Raw genomic sequence first — 18,610 nt, forward strand, 5'->3', positions numbered from 1 at the left:
TCCAGTTGGCCCATCTTAGTCATTTGTGGGGTTCACCATTGTCATCCTAGTACCCAGCATCCAGTGGAGACTCATAGATATTTATTAAAATACATGAAAAAGATACTCAACAATGATGGCTGTTACTGTTAATCAAGGAGTCACATGATCTTAAGAGAGAGAAGATGCTCAATGTCCCAGACACGTCTGATGGGTGAATCAGAGTTCAGTGACTTCTGTCCCAAGGGCCACAGATGATCCAAAGGCTAATTTTCTTTGGTACCTTGCCAATGCATTTTTCCACATCTCTCTCCCCATGGGCACGTAGAGCCACTGCCATCCGTGAGTGATGCCAGTCAGCACCTGCTACCCTCCCTCCCAGGAACAGGCTTCCAGGTCATGCTGATTCAATGCCTTCCCCTGTCCAAATCAGAAGCAGAAGGAGGCTCAGCACCCTTTTTTACCCACCCTGCTTGCTCAATGACCAAAATTCACTCCAGACAAGTCCAGCCCTGTTTCCACTGCGTTCAGAGTTGTTGGAAGTCGGGGAGCTTGCTGTGGAATGACGGGAGTGTTTACAGGCAGACACAGTTGATTGCAACCCTCACTTCTGCTTTGGTGACTGAACAGCAATGATGCTGCATTAAGTGAGCAGTGCTGTGTGCTGGCCGCTGTGCACACATCATTCCACTGACTCTTCACAACAGCTCTGGGAGTAATCCCCATTGTGAGCTCGCTTTTAAAGATGAGGAAATTGAGGCTAAAAGACGCTTGGGTGGTTAGAGTGGAATATGAGCTCCACGCAAGGCTCCTGTTTGCACCAAAGCCAGTGCTCCCAACAGGAGCTGGTCACCTGTCAAAGGCCCTCTGTGCCACCTCTAGTTTCAGCCTCATCCTACCTCACCTACTCCTAGATCTCTGCTGCTACAATTGGTGGCATCCCAGGCACAGCACCTCTTTGAACCATGAGCCAGTCTTCCTAAACATCAATATTACTCAACGATTTGGTAGGAGGGTTTTTTTTTTTAATCCAAGCAAATATTATGGAATGGAATAAGAATTAACATGACTTTTTTCTAAGATAAATGATCAGTCCTTAAAATGTTCTGCTGTAGTAGCTTGTTTCTGCCCATGCCCTCAGATGCCCAGAGAGCATTCACGGCCTCCTGCCCTAGGCAGGCTTTGTAGGAAATGTTGCAGGAGCATTGCCCTTAAACCTACCCAGAATCTTAAATATCATTCAAGCCTAACTCTAACCTCTAGAGGTCAACTTGATCATAAGAGGTGTGAGCCATGAGAATATCTAGGGAGAACATCCCAGACAGCAGAGCCACAAGTGCAGAGTGACAGGTGCTAGGGAGGTGAGGCCAGAAAGGTCACAGGGTCTTGGGGACCAGTGAAGGACTTTGGCTTTAACCTGGGGAAGATGGGAGCCATGGAGGGTGTGAGCAAGAAAGGAAGTGGTTGCACGGGCATTCTAAAAGCCTCCCTCCTGCTGCTCAGTGGAGATGAGACCACAGCCGGTGAGAGTGGAATCAAGGAGATGGTTGGACAGCGCCTGCAACCATCCAGGCAGTGATAGATCAAATCAGGGCAGGAGCTAAGACAAACATGTATTTTCCGGGGTTGTGGTGAGGGTTATAGATAAAGAATAATAGTTAAACAAAAAAAAGCATCTAGCACTGTACCTGGCACATAATAGGCCCTGTAGAAATAACAGCTGTTATTATTATCTGTTAGTTGAAGGTATTCATAAATCTGAAGTCAAATCCTGCAGCTACCTGGCCTCGTTTCTCTGAGTTCAGTAGCTCCATCCAGACTCTCAGAGGGAATTGCAAAGAAGAACAAAAACAAACCTCAGGCTGCAAAGAGAAATTGCCAATGGTGCAGCACACGGGAGAGTCTCTTCCTAAGGTCTTCGCAGCAGTGGAGAAAGGCTTAATTAAGTGATAAAACACTCACATTTCACAGGTTCCGCATGTGCCTGAGTGGCAGCTATCTGGAGTTTCGTTTGTTTGTTTATGTGTTTGTTTTTGAGATGGAGTTTCTCTCTTGTTGCCCAGACTGGAGTGCAATGTCACAATCTCGACTCGCCACAACCTCTGCCTCCCGGGTTCAAGCGATTCTTTTACCTCAGCCTCCCGAGTAGCTGGGATTACAGGCATGCACCACCACATCAGGCTAATTTTTTGTATTTTTAGTAGAGACGGAGTTTCTCCATGTTGGTCAGGCTGGTCTCAAATTCCCAACCTCAGGTGATCCACTCGCCTTGGCCTCCCAAAGTGCTGGGATTACTTACAGGCGTGAGCCACCGTGCCTGGCCTATCCGGAGTATTTTTAAGAGGAAGGTAGACTTTAAAGACAATTTGCTCTTGGTTTAAAAATTAAATAAATGGGAGACATGTGCGCATGTGCACACACACATGCACACACACGCACACGTGTGCACATACATGCGTGCACACATGCACATACACACACACACTTGATTTTCCCAAATCAAACCCTTTCTTGTGTAATCAACTTTTTCAATGGGATTTTTAAACTGGATGTAATAGCAAACAATATTCACACAGGCGGTAGATCAAGTGCACCTTATTTGGAATGAAACTGACAGGCACTTTAGATCAGAAAATGTAGCTACTGTTGGGATCTAAAGAGAAGATACAGCTCCAGGGCAAATTAGCCTCCAGCTTTTCAAAGACTGACTTCACACCTGTTGGGCTTCGCTCTTGTTGCAAGTATCAGTCGTGAAATTCATAGACAAGGTTGGACATCTTCCTGGAGAGCAGAGAGTAGGCGCCACATCAAAGTGAGGACATTCATCCTTCTGGGGCTGGAGCTCCTGTGTGGAGCTAGGAGCTGAACCGCAGCTGGCTGGGTGATCTTGAGGCCATTGCTTTCTCTCTTCATGCCTCAGTTTTCCCAATGTGTAAAATGAGGGGCTAGCTGGTCTCTGATGATTCTTCTAATATAAAATTATAATAAGTGAAAGTAAAACTAGGATGAAAGAAGGCAAATGAGCACAGTGTGGGAAGGAGGAGGGAAGGATAATCCTGGAGGAAAATGCAAAGAAGAAGAGTGAGAGGAAATGTCATCTGCAGTGAGAATGCCGTGACTGCCCCAGATGAATGAGGCCGCAGAGTTGCTCAGACACCATCACCTCCATCGTCTCAGTCCTCATAGTCCCAGGAGGTGAATTATCCCCATTTCACGAATGTGACAGCTGAGACTCCGAGAGGTGGCAGAATGTGCCCAAGGTCACACTGTAAGTCAGAGAAAGAAAACAGCAGGAGAGGGGGTTTCTGCTGGCGACAGCTTCCAGGGAGCGTCCAGAGGTGGGGTCAGATCTACCAGCGCTAACTCCAGGGCCCTTTCCCCCAGTCTCTGCATTTCCCACAGCCTACTGGGCATCTCCTGGACACACTGTTAGTGCCACCAAGATTGGTGCTACCATCTTCCATCACACAGCTGGGCATGGAACAATTGGAATTTGAGCCCAGGACCAATCGACTCTAAAGTTCTTGCACTTTCTGTCCCATGACATTATCCCTCCAGTAAATCACATACCAAGGTCTAGCGTTCTCTCAACATGACGTTTTCTGTCCTTCTTTTCCTCTTAGACTCAACTGCTCACCTTTGAAGCATAGGAAGATAAGCCCAGGCTCTATCTTCACACTAGTCTATGAACCCCGCAAGGGCAGGACTCATACTTGGTTTAACAAAGACCTCCAGTGCTGAGGTCTGCCCCCCAGGAGGCAGTTCAGGATGTGACGGGGGGCCCTTCCAGCAAGGAAGACACCAGTGTGGGGAAGGCAGCCAGGCAATACCAGGCCCAGGTGATGCCACCCAGAGTGGCTTGAGAGTGTCATGAGCAGGCCTAGAAGGAGCCAACAGCAGGACCCAGGCACAGAGAGTCCTGCATGAAAGACCCAGGGGAGGACAAAGACTGGGAGAGAGAACTGAGCAGCAGGGCCAGGAGACCTGACGCAGCCCAAGGACCAGGCAAGGTCATGGGAGGGCAGGTTGCTCAGGGACAAGTCGGTGGACGAAGCCTCATACACTGCTGGTGGGAGTATAAATTGGAAGCAGCACTTTGCAAAACTGTTCGGCAGTCTCTCTCGATGCTGAACCTGTGTGTGATTGATGACTCAGAAATTCCACTCATAAGTATCTGCCCAGCAGAAATTCACCCATATGTTCACCAAAAAGCACTTGCAAGAACTTCAGAGCAGTACTGTTCCCAACAGCCTCAAACTGGAAAGTATTCAGATTTCATCTAGAGTTAGATGGGTAAACAAATAGCTGCATATTCATACAATATACAAACATCACACATCAATAAGAATCAACAGTGTGCAACTTAACACGTCGACCTGGATGAAACACACATATGATGTTGAACAAAGTGGAAATGAAGCACGTAGGGGCACCGGACAGTGTGAATGCATTTGCATGAAGTTCTGGAACACGCACAGATGATACACGGGGTTAGAAGGCAGGGCGCTGCTCACCTGTCCTGACCTGGGGGAAGAGTGACAAGCAGGGGTGTGAGGGGACTCCTGGAGTCCTGGTAACCTTCTCTTTCTTGATCTGCACTGGTCCCATAGGTGTATTTAGTTTCAGAGAGTTCTTTAGCCATACGCTTACCATTTGTGTACTCTCTTCTGTGTCAGTCTCACATTTCATTAGGCTACATTAAAGGTTTGCTTTGAAAAAAGATAAGCCCCAGGGCGCTTTTTAGTGAAATGCCCAGAATATGCCAATGGGCCTGGCTGCACTCACACCTGACAAACACACCCAACACACTGTATATGAACAAATCATTCATTGTTAAATGATGAACGCATGACCAAATTGACAACTACATGAAGCATTGAATAAATGAATGGACTGAGGAATCATGAATCCACAAATGAATGAGGTGACAAATGAAAGAACAATCAATGGAAGCAGAAACAAATAAACTGAGGTGTGGATCAAGGAAAACGTTCGTGCATGATGACTGTATAAGTAAAATGAATGAAAGAAGCAATGAACAAATGAAAAATACCAAAGAGCCAAATGAATGGGTATAAAAAACAATACGTGAAAGAGTAACTGTGCAAATGCATAACGCTTATGTGGACAAATGGTTCAACGTGTTCTTGCTGGACATGAGGCAATGTCATTCGTAGAGCAGAAAACAGTCACTTCGGGGGAAAGTGTCTCCACTCAGACATCAGGGACCCAGGTCTTAGCAAATCAGCATGTTCTCCTCCTACTGAAGTTTCCTCAAGTGACTTCAATTCAGATGTAATAAGAGTATGATTGAGCAAATATCCCACTGAGTTGCCGCACACTCCCCAGGATTAACTCTGTGTTCTGTGGAAAGAGCTAAACGGAGTTGACTGCGTTGTTTTCCCAATTATGTTGCAGATAATTACCTATTATGTAGCAAAACCCCAGGATGATTTTAATAATCACTATTTAAACAACACATTTTTACTGTCTCCTTACAAATTAACCTCCAGGAAGTATAATTAATGTCAGTATGAGAAAGTTGGCAGCGTGGCCCAGGAATAAGGATGAGTTGAGGCTGTCGCTGTGATCCTCCTGTGAGACACCGAGGCCGAGTGATGCTGAGGCCAAAGCTCAGGTTGAGAACTCGGAAAACCTGTGTCCAGGAGATCAGACAAGTATCTCCCCATCTGAGCCTTGGTCACTTTCCCTGTTAAACTAGGATGATTCCGTAAATCTGCAAACTCACTAGGACATTAGGAGATCTGACTGCAGGCCTGAAACAGAGTCAGCATGAGTCACACAGACACCCCCACCATGTCCCCACCGCGAGGGCACATCCTTCATTGTGGGGTAGCAACGGAGTCTTTTCTTGACATGCGCCCCCTCCCCAAACTGAGGGTAGGGACCGAGTCTCGCTTCCTGGTGCATCTCAGCACCAGCATGGGGCCTGGCACATAGTAGGTGCTCAGTAAGCGTTGGTTGAAAGAACAAATTAACCCTGTCACACACTGTGTGTTTTGTAAACTGCCTTTATAAACACAATATGGTTTGAAAGACACATGGCCACTCACCAAATGCTCCTCCGTCTGCTCGTGGTTGTCCAGATCCTGCTTCACTCCCGGCCCATCCGTCCTTCCAGTTTACTCCCTCGGTATCTGCCTCACTCAGCCCCTCTCCCACTTCTGTCTAATGCCGCTAGCGGCTGTGAGCCTAGAGAGGGCAGAAAAGCTGTTTGGACTGTGATAAAGTAACTATCGCCAGGCTCTGAATGAGGGGCTGGGAGCTTGCTCTGAGGAAATAAGATGTGTCTAGGTGTCCACACTGACCTCGATAGGGGGCCAGCTTTGACAAGAGTTCAGCTTGCAGAGTGACCTCAGAGCCCAATTCTTCCCCTCCAGGAACAACAGGGACCCAGTTCCACAGAGGCTGCCCAGAGAACACAGATCCCTTGACCACAGACTTGATGTGTCCCTGCTGTCCATCACGCAGGGTGAACGCCATGCGTCCAGCCTGCCTTTGTGACCTGGGAGTTTCTGCCTGCTTCCAGAAGACAGGGAGAGCTGGAGATGGGCAGCCCCAGAGGGAGGTGGGACTCCCCTTCTCAAGTTTGGCACATTCTTCAAATTGTCCCTGATCATCACAAATTGCTCTTAGAAGAAGAAGTTCCAGAAAGAGAAATAGAAGTGGCTCCTATGAAATGAGATCAAACTCCTTGTACGCAATTAAACACGGGCATTTAAAGCCCTTTTCACACTGTTAGATTCTTCTATTAAGTGATTGGAGGTTTCTGGATATTTGGTTTCTCAGGTGTCTGTCCCTAGAAGAACCTAACCTGCATAGACTAGGAAACAAATATGCACCGTATTCTCAATGTCACTGGGTCCCTTTCAAGGACAAACTCCAGAGAGGGATACAGAGATGATAAAGGGGGAAAAGTCAATTGACCCCATAGAAGGAAGGAATAAAGGTGTCATAATGATATCATTTTATCTGAACTAATTAATAAGTGTCATAACGAATATTGATTGAGACATTTCTATGTACCAGGCACTGCTCTGTGCATTAATTTATTTAATCTTCAGATTATCAGAACAGGTGCTGAGTGTCCACCACTCCCTGTGAGGCAAGTATCATTTTTATCCCCATTTTACAGATGGGAAAACTGAGACACAGAGGAGTTGAATGGATTAAAGGGGGAAGTGGCAGTGTGTGTGCCCAGACTTGAGAGTCAGGCAAGTCAGAGTTCACATCTCTCTCCATTTGGTCCCTCACCAGCTGTGTGACCTTGAACCAGTGAGTGCATGTCTCTAAGCCTCCATTTTCTTCTCTGTAAAACGAGGAATAGGATATGACCCCTGCAGGACCTGGGGTATGGTAGGGGCTGGAGAGATGAGACACCCATCTCCTTCCCTGAGTTGGAGTCAATTCTGGTGCCCTGCCAGTTGGCTGTGGGCACATTCAGGCCCGAGCACGCCCAGAGGAGGATGCTGGTCTCTTAGCAAGAGGTAGACTAGCTGATCCATCTGCTGAGGACTGCACTTGGTCTGTGGGACACACAGGAGGCACAGAGAGCTATAATCCCAGGGTTCTTTCAAGAGCCTAAGGCCAGTCCCAGCAGGGAGTGGTGGACACCCCACACCTATTCTGAAAATCTTTTAAGCAGAAGAGCTGAGTGCTACAGTGAAGCACAGAATCTTGGGTAAACACCTATGGAGCAGAGTGGCTAGATCATGGTAGATGCATGTTAACTTTAAAAAAAAAAAAAATGCAAGACTGTTTTCTGCTGTCTAACATTTTATATTCCCTCCAGCAATGTATGAGGAGTCAGTTCTTCCACATTCTCACCAATACTTGTTATTTTCAGTCTTTTTAATTTTAGCCAGTCTGGTGGGTGTAGAATGGCATCTCATTGTAGCTTTAATTTGCATTTCTTTGATGACTAATGATGTTGAGCATCTTCTCTTGATTTATTGGCCATTCATATATCTTCTTCTTTGATTACTTTTTAATGAAAAACACATTTACATTCAAACTGAATTATATTGTCAACAGTTAATTATCACTTGTCAAACAAGTGTGTGCCCAGATTGCGTGTTTAATTTTCATGTAGGTTTGCAAATGCCTCATTCCTCTTATTTGACAAGGACTTTCTGAGCAAAATACATTCATTGTTGGAAATGATGCTTTTTTTTTTTTTAAGGAGTTTTAAAAATAAATAGGTTTGACTGGTGTCTGAGTCAGGGCTCTTTGCAAGTAACAGAAAACCATTCATTCTAAGCAAAGAAAAATTGTGTGTGGAGGGGTATTGTACTAGGCTGGAGGAGGGCAGGGAAGGGAGGAAGTTTCTAATGGAACTTACAGAAGACCAGCCTACCAGAGCGTGGAACCAGGGCCTGCAACTTCAGCTGGCACCCCAGACAGCCACTCACCTGCTCACCCCACCCTGCAGCTCATCTCCACTTCTCTCCATGCACCTGTTTTATTCTCTCTACAGCGTGTTTTCTCTGCTTCTCTGCTCTCACCGGAATGACCCTTCCTCCTCCCTTGAAATCACACATCCTTAGGTCAAGGGCAGCAGAAAATTATCTAATAGGTAGGTCATATCCTTGTTTGGCTGCTGACTCTCCAGTGCCCTGGCAAATCCTTAGCCTGACAAATCTGTACCTGTCACCAGGGCCAAGTCCTGCCTGGCACAGTTATGCACTTGCTGCATATTGTCACAGGCATAGAGCACTTTACTGTTGGCCAAGGAGCCAGAGAGGGCAGTGTCAGTGGCTGTTAGCTCAGGGCGGTCATGGGAAGGGCAGGAGTGGGGGCTCAGGGCAGGGGACTCCTCAGGGCTGAGAGAGCAGAATGCATTCCTGACTCCTGAGAGGGTGAGAATGGCAGCACTGGCCAGGTACCCATGCTATGGGTGGGAGGAAGGGTGCTGACACTCACAGTCCCCTACTCCCCTCTGCCTGACAGGCTCACCTCTCCTGCAGTTCAGGCTTTGAAAGCTACCTCTGCCTCTGACCTTGGCCAAGTGGACATATGTCTGCCTGTAATGTGAATTCATGCACATGCATTCCTGTGTGCATGTGTGTGCATGGAGTGTTTGTCATTTTGTCTGCATGTGCATGGGGATGTTTATGTGGATCTGTGTGTGTTTTGTGTGTCTGTGTAAATCTGTGTGTGGCTGCATGTGTCTGTGTATGCACTGCATATATCTGCACACCTATGTGCGCATTCAGAGGGTTCTAGATGGAGGTCCAGGGGTTCTTCAAAACTCAGTACCCGCCAGAACTCTGACTCCAGGCCCTGGGCCCCCGGTGCGGGACTCTCTCCGCTGTCCATGCTGCCTCCACTACTATGACTAAGGAGGACTCTCCACCCACAGCCTCAACCCCGCCCAGACCACATTTCTCTCCATCTCCAGTTGCAATAGACATAAATGCTGCTCTAATTTCTCCTCACTTTCAGTAATTTACAAAATGGTTTTATTGGTTCCTCATCACTTCCAGTAATTTACAAAATGGTTTCATTGGTTCCACAGAGTCAGCTCCGTTGCGTTTCTCCAGGAGGATCTGTATGAAGATGATGTGGCAAACAGTGTTGTCTTGTTGTTAAGCAAAAAGATGGTAAAAAAGACCAAAGCATTGTGGGGGTGCGGGGGTGGATGGAGATAAGAAAAGTGTCCATGGAGCATGAGAGCGATTACAGGGAGATGATGTGAACAAGTCATTTAAGCAAATTCTTCACTAGGACTTTGTTCCATCCACTTACTAATAGACCAGCCCCATCATCTCCTGTGATAGCATTCTTTTCCCTTTTCTCCATCCAGCTCTGAGGCCTTCAGCCCCAAAACCCCTGCCCAGGAAAATGGGGCTGACACCAGTAGAAAACTCAGAGATCATTTAGTGTGAAACCAGACAGGATCAGAGCTCTCCATTCAGCTGTGGAATGTGGAACTTCCATCCAGAGATGTAGGTCTTGGCCATGCAGGAGGTGGGGCCAAACTTGCCCCAAATGCCCTGGGTGGGAGACCAAGGTCAGTGACTTTGCCCACACTGACTCTTCACTGCCCATTTCCCTGCTCGGCCTCTCTTGCTCCCTAGACACTGGCTGTTCCCACACAAACTCTCTCAGGACAGGAGACAGATGGCTTTGCTTGCTTTTATTTTCAGCCTAGGATTTTTGCACAGATAACTTTCACAACTTTCATCCTGATTTGATGGGAGTCTGGGAATTTGGTGCCACCCCTTCTTCCACCCTTGAGAGGTGCCCAACTCCCTCTGCATGTCTCTGAGATGCCACAAGGTGCACGCAGCCAAATGAGGAAGGACAGCCTGGGCAAGACAGGGAGGCTCCACTGGTCCTGCCTCTGCTTGGCCATGTGACACTACCCACTGCCTCCCACCTGGATAAGGATGATTCTAGCAACTGGAACCCCGACAAGGCCTGCACTTTACCAAGCCCCTCGCAGTTCCTGTTTCCTGAAGAGTGAATTGGACAGAGAGCATCATGGCCCCTGTCCTCCAGGGGTGGACTCAGGCTTCAGAGGCAACTGGCCCAGCCAAGTTACAGCCAGTGCACGGACGGTGAAGGTCCTGAGCCCAGAGGCCAGGCGCTCCCCACTTGGCCAGCAGAGCTGCTATGGGAGACCTTCCTGCTAGCCAGTGACTGTGCTGGTAAGGAGAGCAAGTGCTCTGATCATTCACAACCTCCCATTAACCAGGAAGACTATTCACTCCCTAAGTCTTAGCCATGGGTAGTTTCTATAAATTCATACTATTTTACCAACATCTCCTATAGGAGGCTATTCTAACAAAATAGAAATTTAGAAGACTAAAGAATGAAAATATTTATTGCAGTGTTATGACAGTAAAAAATATAACCACCCAAATTACATAAATAGGAAATTGTTAAATAAATTATAGACTACTAATTACATGGGCAATTTCCAAGAATATATAATGCAATGGGAAACTGATCAGCCTGGAGTGTCCGGTAGGAAAGCCTCAGATCTGTATCTGCACATGGGAGGACACGGCTGGGCCCACCAATGTCCACTTCTTTATCTGGACCCTGAGGAGAATGGCATCTCCCGCGGCCTTCACGTCAGGGTGGCCATAAGACTTGCACTGGACAATGAAGTATGAATAGAGGCAGTGAGTGTCCCTTCCAGGTGAGAGCATTTGAGTCAGCGCTCAGCTCCCCATGTCCTCCTTCCCTGTCACGGTGACTCTAGAAGCACATGTGGAGATGTTGACATCCTCAAACAGTGGAGCCTCCATCAGTGACAGTCCCTGCTGTCTGTGATGACCAGGTCCTCCCTGCACTGAGGACATGTAGCAAGAGCAAAACACAATCTTTGTTATTTTGGGGAGTTGCTTGTTTTGTTTTGTTTTGTTTTGTTTTTATCATATCCTAGTCTATCCTGACAGCCATGCCAATGGGAAAGCAATTATGAAAATATATACTTGTATATGAAGAGAAAAATAAATGAAGAAAGATATTAATCAGGAAAAATTCCTGTCTTTGAAAGGTAAGACACAAGATGAGTTATATACTCTCTTATATAAATGCCTGCACTTACCAAATGCTTCACAGTAAGGATGCATGGCTATGTTAAGAGGATGTCATTAACAAGAACACCTGGGCCCTGACCGAGACTGTCCTCATCCCAGGCTGCATTTTTCTCTCCTTCATCTCAGTCTCCTGGTCCACTTAGCATCTGTCCTGCCCAATTAGCCCTTTATTATAGATCATTTTGTTCTCTAATGGTCTGCCCTGCATAATTTAGCACAGTCATATACTGTCTTATTGCCAAATGCTTAATTTAACGTCTTTTGGCCTCAGTTTCTTCATCTCCAAGCACAGCAGTGGCAGAAAAGGAGATCTTTCGAAGCCCCTCATGCTAACATTCCTTTGGGGCCAGGAAGAAGCAAGGCTAGCACTGGCTTGGCACTTACTGTGTGCCAGGCCCTGTGTAAGTACTTTCATGCATTCATTCACTTCGTTATTTCAACAGCTCCATGAAGGAGGTCCTGTTGTTATCCACCTCTCTTGCCTATTTTACAGATGAAGATGCTGAAGTTCAGAAAGGTTTAGAAACTTGTCCATGGCCACACAGCTCAGAAGTGGTGGAGCTGGACCTTGAACCCAGGCAGTCTGCTCCCAGGTCCCTGCTCTTCCTGCACTGGCGAGTGTCAAGTCTTTACTATGCCCAGACCCTGTGCCAGAGGCTTGATGCATGAAGACAAGATGGGGTGCTTGCCTGCAAACAGAGTAATAATAACTATAATGATGATGATGAAAGTTACAATGCCAGTGAGCATGCATTGAGGGCTCTCTTAGGTCCTGGAGTCCCCACAGCATCCTATGAAGCAGAGACTCCCATTCTCCATGTTACAGATGAGGATGCAAGGAACAGAGAGCCCTGTGTTTTGTTCAGAGTCCCAGCCCCAAGTAGGCCTCGAAAGTGTCATTTGAGCCCAGGAATCTGCCTCCAGCTGATGTACCTTCATGAGGTCCTCACAATAACCCTGTGTGCTCAATATTATCATGCCAATTTACAGAAGGAAAAACCGATGGGGCTCACAAAGGTTAAGCCACATGCCCAAGACACACATTGAGTGAGTGCTGGAGGTTGAACCTGAACCTGAGTCTGTGGGCTCCGGGGCCCATTTTCTTCCCACTGCTCCAATGGCGAGAAGCCTAGAGGGGCCGCCTGAATGCTTTTGGGGCAGATAAATCACCAACTGTGACACAACAGGATAGCAACAATAACAGAATCCTCGCTGAACTTGTTACCTGTGTTGCTACACTTAATCCACCCCACAAGGTAGATGCTATGATTATCTTCAACTCACACTGAGGAGACTGAGCTCAGAGAGGTTAAGTAACGTTTCCGAAGTCTCAGCAGGGAAGTGGAAGAGACCAGGGTTGGCCAAAGCCTGTGATCTAACCATCAGGTCACACTATGCCTGGGGTTCAGGGATCATTTACAAAGACTGGGCCTCCTCCACTGGGGTTTGGAATCAGAATCTAAAATCTTGAGGAGAGGCCTGCAGAGATGAAAGGTCTGATGCTGTCCTGAGAGCAGAGGAGAGAGAGAACATGAAAGCTCTGAGTAGGAAATGGAGGGAAAACTAGGAACCCAAACAGCCTGGGTGGGCTCCCTGCAGGGCCCAGGTGGCACAGGCCAGCACTGCTTGAGAGAGGCTGCATCCTCTGCCCGTGGGAGTGAAACTGCCTTTGCAAAATTAAGACTGAGACAGTGAACGAGATCTCACTTAATCGACTCCATCTTGCTTCTAACCTCCAAGTCGCCCTTGTTCATTCCCAGGCGTAGGCAGAACTAACTTCAGGAGAAACTTAGTTTATAGTTGATAGTTTAAAACAAAGACAATAACAGCTCTTTCCCATGGCAGACCTCCTTCTTGCCTGGGGACTAGATTGCCTGTGTAGGACTAACCTTAGCCACAGATTAGAAATTATGCTTTAGGAGTCATGCAGCTGGAAGCTGCAAGATTCTGACCCTCCCTAAACTGCTCCTAAGATCAGTGCTTAAGATATTTTGCAGACCCTGCACTTGACGGATCAGCTGGCACCACCCAGATCAATAAACTGACTCATCTGATCTTATGGCCTCCACCCAGGAACTGACTCAGTGCAGAAGGACAGCTTTCACTCCCTATGACTTCATCCCTGACCAAGGCTTCCTCCCACCCACGAACTTATCCTTAAAAACTCCAAATGCTCAGGGGAGACTGATTTGAGTAATAACAAAACTCCGGTCTCCTGCACAGCTGGCTCTGGGTGAATTACTCTTTCTCTATTGCAATTCCCCTGCCTTGATGAATCAGCTCTGTCTACGCAGTGGGCAAGGTAAATCCCTTGGGTGGTTACAGGAGCCTGAGATGAGTCACTGCATAACTGTGGCCAGTGCTGTCCACCAAGTGGACACCTGTCAGGCACAGCCAGGGTGACCGATGCCCTACTCATTGGGCAAGGCTCTGACTCACTGTCAGTACTAAATCCAGCAAAAGTTGATGACCCAGCATAGTCATTCGAATTTACCATGGTCATGACTAAGAATATTGTGTGACAGCAACAAACTCAGAAAGTGTGAAGTGGGCCCCAGAGTGGATCGTGGATGGTTTACTGGACACGACTTAAAGGAAAGTATTGGGGAAGTACCTGGAAGCCTTGGGGAGACTGAGGTTGGGGGGACTCAAAGTCTGCACCAGCAGTGGGAGAGAGTATGCAGTCCACAGGGTCACAGAAGGCTGCATTCACCAAGGGGGACTCAGAGGATGTTGAAACAAATTTGAATAACAAAATGTTATAATCTTCAAAGATTCAAAATAGAGGATATAAAGATGCTAAAAATAGCCAAAATCAAAGTGAGTTTCACAAAACAAGAATACAATTGGATGTTAGAATGGGACAATGTTAGACACTTAGAACATTTGCATCACAGAATCTTGAAAATAGGCTATGAACGTCTTGCACTCAGAGAAACCCAGGCAGAGTGAGGCCAGGAGGACTGAAGGGCTTGAGAAAAGACCAGGATCCAGGCCTGCCTGTCCTTCTGCCCTTCCATCCAGCTAACTATCCATCTCACCTGGCCTGGAAAGATGCCTCCAAGATCATCCAGACCAGGGGTCTGGTACAGAGGCTCCGGGAGCTGAAGAAGGAAGCATCAGAGCAAGGAGTGAACCAGGCCTATCTGGCTCCACCCACACTGCCTCCAGATCTCTCTGTTACTGCGACAGCCCCGTCGGCACCCAGACCACTGTGCAACATTATCATGTATCTAACTCTGTCTGCCTGATGAAGCTGAGAAAACAGGGACCCTCCCTTCTTGCTTCTCTTTGCTTCCCTGGCCCTCAGCATGAGGCCCACATGTGACCAAGAGGCATAGATGTAAGTGGTTGGAAGGACATCCTCTCCGGGCAGATCAGTTCCCCTGCCAAGCCTTTGCACATATTGTCCCCAGGTGCCAGCGAGGCCCCACTCTCACTTCCTTCAGTCCTGCTCAACATCACCTGCTCAGCCAAGTTTTCTCTGGTCCCATTCATGAGCTAATCCCCATCCATCATTCTCTCCTCCAGCCCACGCTGGGTTTCCTCACATGTTCATTGCCACCCCCTATAACTGCAGAACCAGCTCAAAGTGATTAACAATTGTTTAAGTTGTTACAGGTGACACTGAGCCAAAATTGCCTGGACATGCATAATGGGAAAAAGCTTTACCCTAATTGTTACCACCACCAGCCTGGCATCACCTGGGACTAGTTAAAAATGCCATCAAACCTGATGCCATCAAACCAGACCAGGGAGACAGGTTTGAGTGTCACTGCCTATCTCCTTGCCAGTTGACATGCAATATTTTTTTCTTTTCTCAAAAGCTGGTGCCATAGTATTGGCTTCTGTGTGTGTCATGTAGTGAGCCAATTGCTCAGTAACAATATTGGTGACCCAGATGGGACAAAACCTACCCAAAGCACTGTATCATCTCAATGGGGTGCAGGCCCTCTTCACCAACCCTCAGTAGCTACTTAGGCACTTGTCTAGAGGCTTGGCTGTGAGGTCCTTGCTTCTCTGTCATAGCACTCCAAGGTCCTTGGTGCTACTTTCTCTTTTGAGAAAAGAAAGAGCTTCTGGATCAGACATCTTTTGGGTAAGTAGCCTTGTTAATATGAGCTTATATTTTAAATTGATTTGTTCTCATAAAGATTGTGCGTTATAGTCCCACCCTTTTGGTCTAGGATTGTGGATTAGTGTCCCACCCTTGTCAGATTGTGGGTTAGAGTCCCACCCCAGGAATCTTGGTCAGGTTAAAGTCCTGGCTTTGAGTTAGAGATCCAAAGAATAAGGGCAATTCTAAAAGCTCTACCCACTGAGGCACTCAATTTGGTTTAGTTGTATTTTTGGCATAAGACTGTGCAGCTTTGGAGGTGGCTGAAATGGTTGTTGCTGCAGGGAGCTGCTTCCGTATATTTAAATTGTTAGGGCCTAAATGCTGCAAGTGCTTTGTAGACCCTGTTCCCTGATGGGAGCTGTCCTGGGTAGCTCTGCCATGAGCTCATTAGTTCTGTTGAAGAAACAGACTAAATAAAAAGCTACCTATATAAATGAAGTTGGTCTCCTTGTAAAAAATCCTGTGGTGAGTTCCTATGATTTTGTTACTTTGGCATCTATTTTTTGGTCTTTGGTCTTCCTCTAGCACATGCAAGCTCCTCCTTTAAGGTGTTTAAACTCTCTCTTTTACTCCAGTTTATGATGTGGATTGCTACTCTGTTTCCTCTGGGGCTCAGTGAGGGCTGTGCCATGTGGGACAAGTGGAGTTTGACTCGTTCCACTTCCAAAGGCATAATTTGAATCCAGCTGTCCTTTCAGAATGTTAAGTTTTGCCAGTTTTATGGCTAGAATTTTAAAATCAAGGCTGTAGGGTCTTTGTGTCTGTCTAAATATGTCTCTATATTGTCTATGGGACCAAACTGGCTTACAAATAAAGGAGTATTCATAAATAAGTACAAATGCTTCTCAAATTCATATGATTTTACATAAATAAAGATTTAAAATTCTTGACAAAATAGAAATGTGTTAAATTCAGACATTTTTGCCTGGGTCTTCTGGTCAGACAGGTTTATGCTATCTCTGCTATTTGTTTAAGTTCATAAAACTGTTGCTCATGTAGTACTTTTGATACTTCATGCCCTTATTAGGTCTTCTGATTCTTTGGCCACGTGAGTCTACTTCTCTATCAAAGAGTCTTTTTGAAATCTTTGACAAAATCTGTGATCCTATTTTGAGCAAGAGTTTTAAACTTTGACATTTGTAAATTCTAAATTCAATCTTTCTAACCTCAAACTAACTGTGTGTATATTACAGCCCCTGGAAGTCCAGGAGAGACATAGTAGGCTTATTTCATATGTTGGAATTGTGCAGGAAACATTTGGGTTATATTTGCATGACTTTGTTCTTCCTTATCTGCAATCTCCTGCAATGCCTCTACTATATGCCAGGTGCCAATGAAGGTGATCAGGAAGAGCATAAGATCCCCTCCCCAAAGCTGGAGGCTCAGCTTTGTGCCTCCCTTTACCTACCAATCAGGTAGGAGTGGTCTCCCTTCCACATACCCATCAGGGTACCCAATTTGGCATAGGGAATGCTCCCCCTAAGTTCCCCCTTAGCAGGACAATTCCCACCAAGACAAGTCCCTGTGGGCCTCAATGAACAAGGGGATTCTTATATATGAGCATTCCCCTTTTTCAACTTCAGATTTATACAATTGGAAGAATAATATGCCTGCCTAATGAGATGATCCCCAAAAGATGAAAAGTTTATTTACATTCACCCTTGCTACTTTTAACTCCACTGAGGCTGGCATTCAGGTGTTTACAAACACCCTCCTTACTCTGGAGGAACATAGGATGATACTGGAAAAGGATAGTCAGGATGTCAAGAAGCTTCATTAATTATAACCTAACAATCCAATCAGAGCCCCAGCAATGCAGGCCAAACCTGGGTCCAAGCCAGGCTATAATCCCAGTGACCCCAGAGACCAGGCAAAGTTAAACCATTATAAAGAATGTTTAATTATTGGAATGCAGAAGAAGGTCCAAAAACTGAAGAGCCTAAATAAGGTCCAGGAGGTACAACAGGGAACAAAGGAAAATCCCTCTGCCTTTCTTGAGTGGGTTTTTGAAGCCTACAGACAGCATGCTGACATCAAACCAGAACACCTGGAAAACATGAGACTGGTTAATATTACTTTTATCAGTCTGCATGCTCCTGACAAAGAGTAGAGGGGGAATTAGGGATGCCACTGTCCATTGCCTCACAGGGGTATGTATCCGAGAGAGAATACAGTCACGGGTTTGTTCTTTCTTTCTGTTTCTGGGTGGGTCAGTAAAATCCCTTCCTCACCTCTCTTTTCCATTTATCACTAGAGACAGAAACTAAAAACCATGGCTTCAGGCTGCTAAAAGCCTAAAATAAAACAAGGTAGAACAGAACAAAATCAGGTGAGTTGGACAAGCCTGTGTCTAAAGTATCTAATAGCCATGACCAAGTCCAGGAAAAGCAGAAACAATGTGGCACAAAACAAGTTGCACTGTTTGCTGTAGCTTTCAACTGCAACAAATCAAGACCCGGTAAGGTGCTTGCTGGGGGAAACACAACCACAGTTAAGACCCACCCCACCAGACCCCACCACTTGGCCAGAAGAGCCACCCATCATTAGGGTCACAACAGTGTACATATTGTAAGCAAGAATATTGCAAGTGGGAATGCCCTAACTTCCCCTGATGGAAGAGGAAAGAACTTCCCACAAATTAATCTACTAGATGCCATAGCTTGCTGATAGTAACCAAAGATGATGGGACCCAGGGACTCCTATAAACGCTGTTATCTCTATTAACACTTCCCACAAGGGACTCGGGTAACAATCACTGAAGGAAAGACTCATACATTTTTTAATTGACACTGGGGCTACATATTCTGTCCTAAACATCAGACAGGGACCCTTCTCCCCAAAGACTATGGCTATTTCTGGTGTATGTGGCAAAACCTCCTATAAGTCCTTCCTTCAACTGATCAAATGCATCCCTGAGTTCTGACTCCCAAGAACTGTT

The sequence above is a fragment of the Trachypithecus francoisi genome, unplaced genomic scaffold, assembly GCF_009764315.1.
Source record: "Trachypithecus francoisi isolate TF-2019V2 unplaced genomic scaffold, Tfra_2.0 Lachesis_group12, whole genome shotgun sequence".
Taxonomy (NCBI): domain Eukaryota; kingdom Metazoa; phylum Chordata; class Mammalia; order Primates; family Cercopithecidae; genus Trachypithecus; species Trachypithecus francoisi.